Source organism: Colius striatus, chromosome 21 (assembly GCF_028858725.1).
Source record: "Colius striatus isolate bColStr4 chromosome 21, bColStr4.1.hap1, whole genome shotgun sequence".
Taxonomy (NCBI): Eukaryota; Metazoa; Chordata; class Aves; order Coliiformes; family Coliidae; genus Colius; species Colius striatus.
The window spans coordinates 252501-265378 of NC_084779.1; the positions used below are offsets into that span (position 1 = coordinate 252501).

At 52.1% G+C, this 12878-nt stretch overlaps 1 pseudogene; it reads right to left on the minus strand.

The window, feature by feature from the left end:
- LOC133627480 (histone-lysine N-methyltransferase EHMT1-like) overlaps positions 1 to 6473 on the minus strand; it is a 15375-nt pseudogene extending 8902 nt beyond the window's left edge.
- Between the last annotated feature and the right edge of the window lie 6405 nt (positions 6474 to 12878).

Consider the following 12878-nt stretch of genomic DNA (forward strand, 5'->3'; position numbering starts at 1 on the left):
CCTACACTAGTCCCAATCCCAGGGGGTACAAACCCAGGCCTAAGCTCAAATAGATAGATTTAACCTCATCCTGACCCAGTCAAAATCCCAATGGGACCCCAACCCAGTCCTAACCCTAAACAGACAGGAGTTAACCTAAAGCCCAGCAGGACTCTAAGCCCAACGCAGCTGCAGAGGAGAAGCTGTCCTGGGGGGAATCACATTGGAGGGCACGATCTGAGAAAACCGCTTCCCACTCCAACGAGCTGATTGACAAGTCAACCAAAAGGTGACACACACCCCCGTGCCAACACACCAAGAGCTTTCTGTCAGTGCTCCAAACACACTGCAACCCTGAGAATCCTGCACAGACTCCTTCTGGCCCCTACACCACCACACACAGGATCAACTCCTTCCATTACCCGTGTTTGGCAGCGCTGCTGATGCCGCAGGAGGCTGAACAGAAGCCAACTCACTCCAACAGATACTGACAGGCCACTGGCAGACAAGTGGCTGCACAAAATGACATCTGTCCAACCAGGTCCATGGCAGCAGCCCTGCTGACACCAGCAGGAAAGGAAACCCTGGAGAGATTCAGTGAGCAAAAGGTGCCAGCAGAGAATTCAGTCCCTGCTAACCTGCCTCACCCCCCACTCAACCACACAGACACACGTTTGGGAGGTGAGTGCTGTGAGGGATTTTAACTCTGTCCTTTTTCACCTGTCTGGGACTTCGGGGGGGCCACATAGCTCTGATTCCCAGGCCCTGACTGCTGAAGGCCTGGCAGACAGGGCAATGGCACTGGCTTCCCAACCTCCAGGATGGTTTTGCTGCATTCCTCCTGGGATTCCTTTGGTGTGGAGTCTTGACTTGCATTCTGGAAAACAACCTGCAGTTACATTGAGCTTCTGCATTGAAACACAATTAGCAACGAGATGCAATGCCTTTCTCTCAACTATAATCACTTCCATGGAAGACAGCACCACACATTCAAAGCAAAAGCACACAGACCCTCCTCCGGCACAGAACTTTGCCAAACGACTCCAAGCGACTCCCAGGCTGCTGCCCCTTCCCCAGCTGAAGGCTCCTGCCTTGGAGGGTGAGTGGCCACCTCACAGAAGCAGACTGGCAGGTCCAGAGTAGCCACAGATCATGAAAAGGATCAGACAGTATTGACACAGGTATTTGCTCGGCTCTGGAGAAGGCAAACAAGTGCATCAAAGACAGCTGTTCCCTGACACGTGCCTCGAGCGCGGCTCTCACGTCCAGCACGTGTGACACCAGCCCTGCAGACACGTTGCAGAAGAGCAGGCAGCAATGGGAAGGGATCCTTCCTCTGGGGCAGCATTTGCCACAGCCCACTCTAAGCTGGGCTTCCAGTGTGACTTGATGCCAATTGCACCCATTTGTGGGCAGTCACTTATTCTCTAAGAGCAGACCATCCTCAACCAAGCTGCAAGCCTGTGAAGGGCTTTCTCAACCAGCATCCTTCAGAGGTGTGGACTCTGCCAGGTCAGGGGCACAGATACCCCTCTTGGCTCCTGCCCCCTCTGCAGCGAATCCTCTGCACAAGGAGTCCGGTGGCACTCTATGGCCGTGCCACTCCTGAAGGAGATTTCCCACAGGAGATATTGAACTGCAGCCAAGCTCACACACACATGGAATTCACAGCTTTCAGTCAGTCCCTGCACATATGGGACCCATGGATGGGCGACCGTTGAAGTTCAGGCAAGCTGACAGTCAGAGGGACAGCTCTATTTCACTAGACCTCGTACTCTTTCTTTCTCTTTTTCTCCCCATGGAGACAATAACCTCACCAACATCCCCATTAGGACCTGCCCTTGGGTTTGATGTTTCTGCCTATTAGAGGGTCGGAGCTTGCTGAGCAACCCCAGATGCTTGCAAACCACCAGCTGCTGAGCAACCCCAGATGCTTGCAAACCACCAGCTGCCACCTGCCTGGCTCCAAAAGATGAACACAAGATGCAACAGCAACCCCTGTGTGCACACAGAAAGCAAGCACTTCACCAGCCCCTGCATCAGAGACTCAGTTGCAACATTGCTTAAAGGGATCGTTGGCTCTCACACCCTTCTCCAGGCCACAGCAATTCACAGCTTTGAGACCTTCCCATCATATCCCTGCTGTGCTGCAACACCTGGGGGACAGCTGAGCATCATTTGCCAGGAGCTTGTCCATAATACACCGGTAGCTGACAGCAATCCACTGCACCAACCCTGAAAGACACCTTTCACTTCACCTCACTCCAACATCAACACACCAGGTGACCTCACGTCTCCTTTTCACTCCTAGACAGAAACACAGAGCTCTGTTCTAGTCAGGGATGGCAAATCCACCAGTGAAGGTCTCGGAACAAGTTGCATTACTGTGGGCAACAGACACAGAGAGAGAACATGATCTGGTTTGCCACTGTAATGGTAGAGCAATGCAAGCAAGTTGCCTGACATCTCAGCTTCTTGACAGCTTCCAAGCTTAGGAGAAGCCTCAAGTTCACGTGTCATCCTTAATCTCCTTGGTGCAACTCAGAAGAAGTCTGCTTTGTTTCACAAGCAGCTCTGGCTTTCAGCAGACAGATGATGAGCAACAGAGCCAAGAGAGAAAGGCCCTTTAGTGTCTCTCATGGATCTGTTGCACAAGGTAAGTGATCAATTATGTATTTAGACCCACACGGAGGAAGAGAGCTGAGGGTGGCCTTGAGACTCTGTTTTAACACCTTTGTCCCTCTGCAGGAAGAGAAGAAATAGCAGCAGGGACGTGGACGCTGAAAAGCCACCATTGCTAACGCTGAAGTCAAGGTCCAAAGAGCAGGGGAGGCAATGCCTAATCCTACTCCCAGCCTGGTGATGGATATCCCCAGCAGCCAGTGTGCCTGTAGCTGCTGCTGTTGTGGGTGCTCTGCGCTCTCCCGGAGTGCATGAGAGGGATTCTTTGCTGCAGACTCTGTGTAAAGGATGCTTTGCTTCCCAGGCTCAGCATCGCCTTCAGGAACGCCCCTTTCTGCTCTCCTATGGAATGCAGTGTATCTCAGCTGGGTCTGGCTGGCCACCAGCTTCACTGACCTCACAGGAAACGTTGGGGTCACCATCTACTTCTGCTTTTCCTTCCTCCACTTGCTGTTCTGCAGCACTTGCATCTTCAGCTGTGACATGAAACCCTGCAGAAGGAGGGAGGAGAAGGATGAGAGGAGAAAGTGCAAGTTCCTGGCAGGACCTGGGCACCTGTGCAGAAAGGAGCACAGGCCAGACCAGGTTTGCTGCCAGGACTTGTGATCTCAGGGGGACCCACGCTGGAGCACTCTGCTCCTGAAGGACAGTTTCCCCCGTGGATGACCCACGCTGGGGGTTGTACCCTGTGGGAAGGAGCCCTGTGGGAGCAGCTCATGAAGAACTGTTGCCCATGGGAAGGAGCCACGCTGGAGAAGGTCCTGGAGGACTGTCTCCTGTGGGAGGGACCCCACACTGTAGCAGGGGGAAGAGTGAGGAGGCCTCCCCCTGAGAAGAAGCAGCAGCAACATCCATCTGTAATGAACTGACCCCAACCCCCATCCCCCATCCCCTGGGCTGTTGGACAGGGAGGAGTGGGAGTCCTGGACAGAAGGACTCCCCCCGGGTCAGGGATGTGTTTTAAGATTCAGGTTTTATTTCCCATTTTCCTTGCTGTGTTCTGATTATTCGTTAATAAATCAAACCATTTATCCCCAAGTTGAAGCTGCTTGGGGTGATCTCCCTGTCCTTATGTTCTATCAGGAACCTCTTGATACATTTCTCTCTCTCCTGTCCAGTTTAGGAGGAGAATGATAGGACGACTTGGTGGGCACTTGGCACCCAGCCAGGGCTAAACCACCACCAGCACATTGAAAGCCATTCTAGACTAAAACAACCACAGGACTCAAACACAGCAAGATTCCTGCAGACTGCCCAGAAGCTCACACATGGGGAGAACAGCAGATTCCTTTCTGAACTCCCTTCCACACATTTCCATGCTCCCCCATCAATCAATGCCAGCAGGCATTGCAGACCTGAGATGAAACCCAGTCCAGAATGAACGCCGTGCACTCGCAGGAAGGATTCTGACATGACAACCCATCAGCTCCCCAGGCCAGCAGCAGTGACAACAACTCACTGGCACCATCAGCCAGGTGGTGCCATGGACCTGCTCTTAGGGACTCCCGCTGTGCTTTTCCCTCCAGAGGCCAGAGAGGAAAAGCATCCCAGGCACGGCCAGCCAGAGCTTTGCCCCAGGGGGCCGGCAGAGCAGGTAGGGCCGATGGCCAGGAGCTCCAGGAGGGGCGATTCTCACTTACAGCACCGGGAAAGCTCCCACCGCAGAGCGGAGGAGAGCTCAGCCAGCCACGACAGCATGTCGGGACCCCTCGGCAGGGCGGCGCGGGGCAGCGCAGGGACCTCTCGCTCTCTTACAGCGCTCGGACGCTCCGCAGGAGCCGCGGCAGCAGCCCCCGGACGAGCGGCCGCAACTCGCCGTTGGGGCGGCAACTGCCAGCGGCCGCCGGCGAGCGCGGGCACAGCGGCCCCAGGGACAGCTCCGGCTGCCGCCCGTCCCGCGCCGCCCCCGCAGCGCAGCGCAGCGCAGCGCCGCTCGCACGCCTCACACCTTTCCTGCAGCAAAGACACCGCGGGCACCTGTGCTCACACTGTCACCACGTACCCAAAGAGCAACTTAATTCCTTCTGGCTTGAAAATCAATCCCAGACTGTGACTATTACGGCTCCCATTGCCCAGAGACAGCGTGACCCTCAGGAGCTGATAAAGATGAGTCCACTGGTGCTTCTGGAAAACTACAGAGCAGGAGAAACTCTCAGCAATGTCACAGGGTGTGAACAATGATAGGAAAAGCCACCTTTAGAGCAGGAGAAGAAACAGCCAATTGCAGTTACTGTAAATTACATATAGATATGTCCAGTCAAGGTATTGAGAAGGGCAGATTCTCTTCCCAGCCCATAAAGCTCAAGTAAAAGCTATAAACCTTCCTGCAGAAGGTGGAGTTCAACTCTCACCTCTTAGGGAAGGCTGTGGGAGCTGACAGCACTCCTTATCCAGCAAGAGAAAGCTACCTGGCTTCAGAATGGGATGTTCCTCACACCCTGTGAACCTTTCTCTCCTCCTGGCACTCCAGAGGAGAGGTGCAGAAGGAGTTAGAGCTAGGAGAGGGACACACAGCCCAGTCACGCAGCTCCATCTGGCACAGAACCAGCTCTCTCCATCTCTCTTGCCTGCTGAGAACTTGGAGGTACTTCCCACAGGGATTGATCCAAATGACTCTCCTGCAACCACACACTGAAGACTGACATCTGTATGTTGAAGTTGCCTCCACTTCCAGTCTCTGCTGCAGGTTACCTCCCCCTTCCCTCGGGCACTTTCCCCAAGGAAGATCCACATTTCACACACACACACACACACACAGCTGCTCTCAGAGCAAGCAATGGGGGTTGGCATGGCAAAACTTGCAGTGCTCTGAAGGATTACACTCCATCTTCTGCCTTCTTTAACAACACTCAAAAAGCCAAACTACAACTATCTAACGAGCTCCTAAAGCCCAACCAGCCCTTGCTGTCTGTTGTCAGGGTCATGTTCCACTAGGGACCTGGCTTCAAGTCAAGGGCAAAGGACAGTCCCCATTAACCGCCCTGTGGTCTCTCACCCACACCCCAGCACAGCTACAGGGCTGATGTGCTGAAGAAGAGCAACGTATTTGGGTACCAGCTCTCCAGCAGGGACTGATCCTGACAGCCTTGTTCCTTGCACAGTGCTGATGGCACCAAGCTCAGGATGCTTCTGCTGGAAGCACAGACTTCACCTAACCCTAACCAAGCCCAACCAGGATCCTGACCCTCACACAGACAGAGCCTGAAATATACACACCTTAAGTTATCCTGGAAATGAAACCTCAATAGGGTCTTAAAACCAGTTTAAACCTGAAATCAGTCTCACATCACTTAACACTGAACCAGCCCAAAACCCAGCAGTGCTTTAAGCATTCACCATTCGTAGTCCTAAATGGGCAGGATTTGAACTCAGCCTAACCTAGCTGAAACCCCAACATCCTAACCTAGTCCTAACCCTACATATACAGGAGTTTAATTCATCCTACACCAGCCCTAATCCCAGGGAGTACAAACCCAGGCCTTACCATAAACAGACAGATTTAACCTCATCCTGACCCGGTCAAAGCCCCCATGGGATTCCAACCCAGTCCTAACCCTCAGTAGACAGGATTTAACCTAAAGCCCAGAAGGACTCTAAGCCCAACGCAGCTGTAACGCTCACCCAAGGGGATGCTCAGCAGCCGGGGTTGTGTCTCCACTCAGGCTCAGCCCCAGTTTAGGGAATGTCACAGCCCCAGCTCAGGGCTGATCCCCTCATTTGCTGTGACTCCCTCCTTACCAGGCTGTCTCTCCTCCTCCAAAGGCTCCACCGATTTCAGGAACTCCTGCCATTGTCACTGGAGCATTGTCCATTGTTCCTGGGACAATGCTGATGCTGTGTCCCAGGCAGGCAGCTGCTGGAAGTGGGTGGCTCTGAGGTGAGCAGGGACACTGTGATGCCTGAGGGGGACTTTGTGGGGATGGGATGATCTTCAGAGGGATGAGGTGCAGCTGGAAGGGAAGCCCATAAAGACAGGTTTGGGGTCAAACCACTTTTCCCACACACTGCTGTCCCAGCCAGACACCCTCTGTTTGAGGCAACACCCGCAGCACCGGAGACATTTCTACAAGCTGGGATGGAGATTCCCAGGGTCAGAAGCGCCTCTTCTGCTGCTTGCACAGAAGCACTGAGCCACCTGCCTGCCTGTGAGCCTTTGCAGGGCCCAGCTCACAGCAGCACGGCCTCGGGTCTGCTGCTGCCCTGCACCCTGACACAGGCCGAGACGCTGGGGCTGTGCAGACACCGACCCGCTCTGCGCTGGGGCATCTCCCCCAGGCTGCTCAGAAGGGGCTCCACACGACCCAGGCATCCTGAGAGCTTCAGCCAGAGTGTCACCACCACCTCCAAAGCACTAGTGAACATCTGGTACTTGGCCAACTCCTTGGGGCTGCAGAGCTTGCTGATCAAGAGCTCCAGCTCCTCCCCAAGATCACGACTCCTCTTCATTTTGTCCATCAGGCTCTCCCTGGCTTCCTTCAGGGTCTCCAGCTTGTGGGTCAGGCTCCAATGAGCTCAGCCTGTTGGAAGGGAAACATTGCCAGAGTGTCATCACCACCATCACCCGGGTCACAGGGATGTCAGCAAGAAGCTGATATGGCCACAGGGCCTGAGGAGCAGGGTCACGTCAGCAACTGCGGACAAAGAAAACATTGAGGAGGAAACAGAAAACTCCACGTGCAGGTGACAAACCGAGCACCTGATCAGATTGCATGAAGAGGTATTTGCTCTACCAGCAATGAACATTTAGGGAAGAGATGTTTGGTTTGTTGGGCCATATTCTGATCCCCCAGTTCTAGAAAGTGTCTGAGGAACAAGAGCTTCAGCCACATCTTCTGCACGGCCCCCACTCCCTGCTCCAGCCTGACATTTCCTGCTTGGGTGTGACCCAGCAGTAACCTGCAGAGGCTTTCAGGAGGACTGAGCTGCTGTTGTTCCTCCCTGCTCAGGGAGCTTTGCTCAAGGTGCAGACCTGCCCTCCAACCTTGCTGGGAGGGATGGACCTTTCTGCTGCAGGCGTGGGAGCTGGGACTCACTTTGTGTTCATTCAGGGGTGACTCTCCTGTCATCCCAGATGCTCCTTTGCATATTTACAAGGGAAGGGAACTTGGTTTATGCCAAGGACCTCTCAGAGTAGCTGCCTTCTCAGACAAGGCCTCTGCAACTGTTCTTTCACACACACCATCAGCACGACAGGCAGACCTTGGCTGCGGGACCTGGGCATTCCCCTCTGGTTTACCTGCAAGCAAGAAGCTGAGACATCACTGAAGCAGCCTGAGCCAGTGACCAACATGTGCCCAAGCCCAGTGCCCAAACAGGACTGAAACGCCTCAGAGATGCTGAACACCACAAAGGTTGGGAACTCCGGCACAGGCAGAGCTGCTGGAAGACATCCCTCAGTCTGGCAAAGAAAAGCCTCAGGAAGATCTGTCCACTTTGGCTTAGTACAAGAAATCTCACCACAAACTGGAATGGATCCAGAATCAATACTCTGGGTGAGACAAAGAAATGTGTCCTGCTGGGAAGATCAAGAGTGACTGGGAAAAACACATTAGGCAAATGTAAGCACGTCCCACCTGAAACAGGGACAAGAGTCTCCCAAGGACACTACCAGAAACTCATATCCAGGAGAAGGCCCTGTAGTAGCAGATGGGATTCAAAGGCAGTCCTAGAGAGTAAATCCTTCTGGAATAAGCAAGTCAGGCTCATAAACCTCTAGGGCAAAGAAAGAATGAGTCTGGCAGAAGGATCCAGAACAGACAGGAGAGTTGGTTCTGTCTTACCCAAAGGAAACCGGAAACCAAACGATTTTCTCTTCCTTTTTCCCGAATCTCATCTTTCACTCTGTTCAGAGAAAGAACACAAGCGCTTTCTTCTTGCTAATGTCAGGAATCTGGAACCTGGAAGGTCATTAACCCTTTACACACTGCCCTTTGGGGATGGTTTCTACCAGCTCTAAGGGACACACTTTCTGGAATGTTCTGCCATGAACAGAGTGATTAACTGAGCTGAGTCGCGCGCCTCGGGTGCCTGAGGACAGCCAGGCAGTGAAGCAGCCGGGCCTGCAGGAGAGCAGAACTCAGTGAGACTGTTACTGTTCTACTTCCACGAACAAAAGGAAAGTCACACAACAGAATGACATCCCAGGGGGGAAAAACATCAGCATTTGGATCCCCCCTAAGAAATGTCACAGACTCCTTTCTTTAGGCTCTATGTTTTCTTGGACAAGGTTGGTCCTACCCTTGAGGACACTGGATGGTGAGATCCTTTCCAAAAGAGGGGAGAACCACCGTGGGGACAGCTCAAAAACGCTTTCCCATCCCTCAGGCTCCAGCTGGGACAGCTCCCCAGCAGGACAGTGGCCCCCTGGCTGCCTGCCACCACCTTGGGGCTGTCATTTCCACAGCAGCCTCTGGGATTGTGTTGAGCAGCTGCTGTTGGCACAGCTCAGGTGCCTGTGCTGGCATTTGCCTGCCCTGACAATACTTCTTGCCTTGTGGTTCCTTTTGCTTAGAGATAGCTGCTCTTCAGCACCTCGTGGTTTTGTTTCCTGGGCAGCCAGATGTGCAAGGCTTGCCCTCGGTGCCAAGGGCTCAAGCAGGGCCTGTATCTCAGAGGGTGCTTTAGACAGCAACAGCACGGGTGTCCTTCCCTCCAGCCAGAAAGGCAAAGTGTAGCTTTGGCTGCTCCTCCCATCAGCCTCCTGCTGTCCTGCATGCACAGGGAACTCGCAGCCCCTGACATGTCCTGTTGCTGCAGCCTGCTTAGTCAGTGGAACACGGCAGGTTTGGGCTGCACGTGTTCTGCCATGAGCACAAACACGGCCCTGACACAACTCCAAACAGTCCCTCCGTGTGATCCCCAACGTGGCTCTGCACAGAACCGGCCCCTCGGTGTCAGTGCAGGGGGGAGCTGGGAATGCAAGCTGGGAAATGGCTCAGCAAACCAAACACGACAACACAGCCACACTGCATCTGAAGTTTCTAAACACAAAGGGTGTAAATCTGCACCCCTTGTTCAGGCAAACCTCCAACTGCTTCTCTGTTACAGAATAGATCCCCAGTAGGAGATCTGCTCTAGAGTGCCTGTTCTTGTCCCTGTGACAGCACCCAGAGACCAGTGGGGAACAAACAGGAGACATTTCCAGGACTGATGCACTGAACTGACCAAAGGGTTTGGGTTTGGGGTTTTTCTGGGCAAAACTTCAGTGGAGAAAAGTTTCAAAAGGCAAAGAATGTGACCATTTAGACATCCACCTGAATGAGACCTGTTGAGCCATCCACAGGGCCAGGACATCGCTAATGGAACCTGCTTCTGCAGGGGGGTTGGACTGGATGATCTCTAAAGGTCCCTTCCAACCCTACCATTCTATGATTCTATGACTCTCTAAGAATGGTTTCAGATACAGCACATTACAAAAGGTCATTCAGGTCACTAGCCAATCAAAATGAGTCCTAAAAGGATCTTTCCTCTGCAATAGGTTTAGCAGCCACTGCCAGGCTAGGCAAAGGTAGGAGAGGCCAGGTTCAGGAGAGGCCAAAGGATTTCTTCCTAGAACATCTCTTCAGAGTGTGACCAGTGCTGTCAAACAGACACAGGTACCGTGTTATTCCAGTTTCAGGTTATTGTGGAAATCCAGCAGGCTACTGCTTGAAATATGCCAAGATATTTGGAAGGAAAAAGAAAAGCAAGAAGCACCTCTCTATCAACTCCAGCACTCACAGGTCAGACCAGAGTGTTTCTTCCACTGACACCTTCCCTTTCCACACCTTCAGGCAGTTTCCTGCCTGAGGCAAAGCACCTCCTCCCTTCTCCAGTCAACTGGAAGGCATATTTCAAACAGGCATGTGCCAAAGCCACACTGTAATCAATTGTAACAAAGCCCAGCAGCCCAGGCTGCCAAACAAGGATACTTGCCATGATTTCCTGCCAGTGCCACTGGGGAGCTGTCTCAGTGAAATACACATTTCTTGGCTTTTCCAAACAGAAGCAACACTTACAGAAATGGCAGTCACTGCACCAAGTTCACGTGCTGTGCTGGCTCTGTTGTACCTGCGCCAGACTCAAACAACGTGTCTCGGGATTGATGGGATTGACAGAGAAAAACATTCCTGTCAGCTACAGACACGCTTCCATCTCTCTGTACAGGACTCTGGTCTGGTCAAAGTACAACCTTCTACCATTGCAGCAAGTAGCACACTTATGCTTTTTCGTTCATACTCTTCATAACAATCTGAGACTCAAAGAGGCAACAATGCACTCACCCAATTCCTTGGGTGTATCATTCCCCTGCTCTGTCCTCACTGTCCACTGCAGTGGCAACAGTTGAACACACACACAAATCTGGGGGGAGAACAGTTGGGTAAGAAATGTGCAGTATACTCTGTGCCAGCTGGGACCCTGACCCAACAAAAAGGTCAAACTGTTCCCATCAGCTTCGGCAGATCTGCTCCATGGCTTGTCTTTTTTGGGAGCTGGGTGGAGGATGGGAGTTGCTGCTCTACACATCTCTCTCCTACACTCACTGCTCTTGAGCAGGCTGATGGGCTCTTTGAGACACGAGAAGCAAAAGAGGGATGAACAATGAGCTCAGCCTGGCTGTGCTTTGCCAGGGGATCTCACACATCTGCAGAAAAGCCATTGCAGAACATGGTATCACAATTTCTTTTGACCAGGCCAGACCATTTCCAAAGCACTCACTGGAATAGAAAGAGCAAAACTGCAACAAACCCAAAAGCTTCACACAGCCTCGTGTGGCAAGAGCAACTGACTGCAATCCCACTTAGAGGGGCTGCACCCTAAACCAGACCTGCCATAGAACAGGCTCTTGTCATACAAACAGCTATTGAGGGGAATTGGACTGGGCTGGAACTATGAGCTCATTTCACAGATACCAAAGCACTGCTGTTGCACAGGAAAGGTCCCTGAGAAGAGGTGGATTTGAACCAGTAGGCCTTGACATACAGGTCACCCTCAAACTCCTGATGTCTTGAGCTTTACAGCCTGAAGAAGGGGAACCAAGAGCAAGCAGGTGGCTTGCCGAGGACAACAGACCACGTTACAAGGATTACAAGCACATCTTGAGGACAACAGCTGGTAATGCATCTGTGACACCTCTGTCTCTAAGCGGAAAAGAATGTATTTTAAATCACTAGGGGAAGCTCTCCAGAAACTCATGTCCCCCATGGGTCAAATTCCTGCTCCCGAAGCCCTGCATTTAATTCTAATGGTTTACACACACTGACTAAACACCCAGTAGCAGGAAAAAGGAAAGAAAATAGCATCCCTGTTCTAAATATACCTTCATACAATAAGCTGAGCCAAGACATGCCAAAGGATTTAGATGCACTAGACAGAAAACAGCACAGGAGGTTCAACAGTTTGGGACAGCACTTGAAAAGAAATGAATCTGCACATGGAGCTCGTGAGAGATTTGCCTCCAACTGAAATGCCCACAGAACACTGAACAGCAAGAGAAAATGTATCACTCTAGTTAATGGAAAAGAGCTGGACAGCACACCCAACAGTATCCTCCCTTTTAGATCTTGTTTCCAAGCAGACAGCAGACACATGGAAAAGTGCCAGTGCACTTATTCTGAAGCCACAGAGACTGCAGTGCCACCAGCACAAAAGGGCTTTTCACAGCTGTCCTTGCCTAAGGGCTGAACACGCTACTGAAAATCTCCCTCTTGCTTGCCGAGCTGTAAAGCTGCACCCAAGAGACTTCAGATGAGCTCAGGTGACTTCTGGTTTATGACAGTCTAGGTGGGATATTGGCTTACAATAGCATCTATGGTCTTCCTGCAGGACAGAAGACGATGTAGCACAACAGACTGGTCCAGTCCATACCAAGTTGTCCTCGTGTTTGGATTTGAGCATCCAGGTCACATCGTACAGCCTGTGGAGGTGAGTTTCCTCAGAGCAGCCAGCAGGGAAGCACACAACCATGTTGGGATGGAAGGAGGTCAAGTTCACAGCCTCTCTCCATAATGTGATCAAAGTCAGCATCTGTGTGAAGAAATTAGATGCAACAGGTCAGAGTAAAGCAGCCCAGACCAAGCACAGCACATGAATGAAAGAAACTGCAACTTGGGCTCCTGCAGCCAAGCAGCTGCTGTTTCCAACAATTTCATTATATTTACAATGTATTAAATGCCTGCAGAGCTCAAATGATTCAGTTCAGTACACAAATGGAGTCAGACAAGTGTTAGAGTTACTGG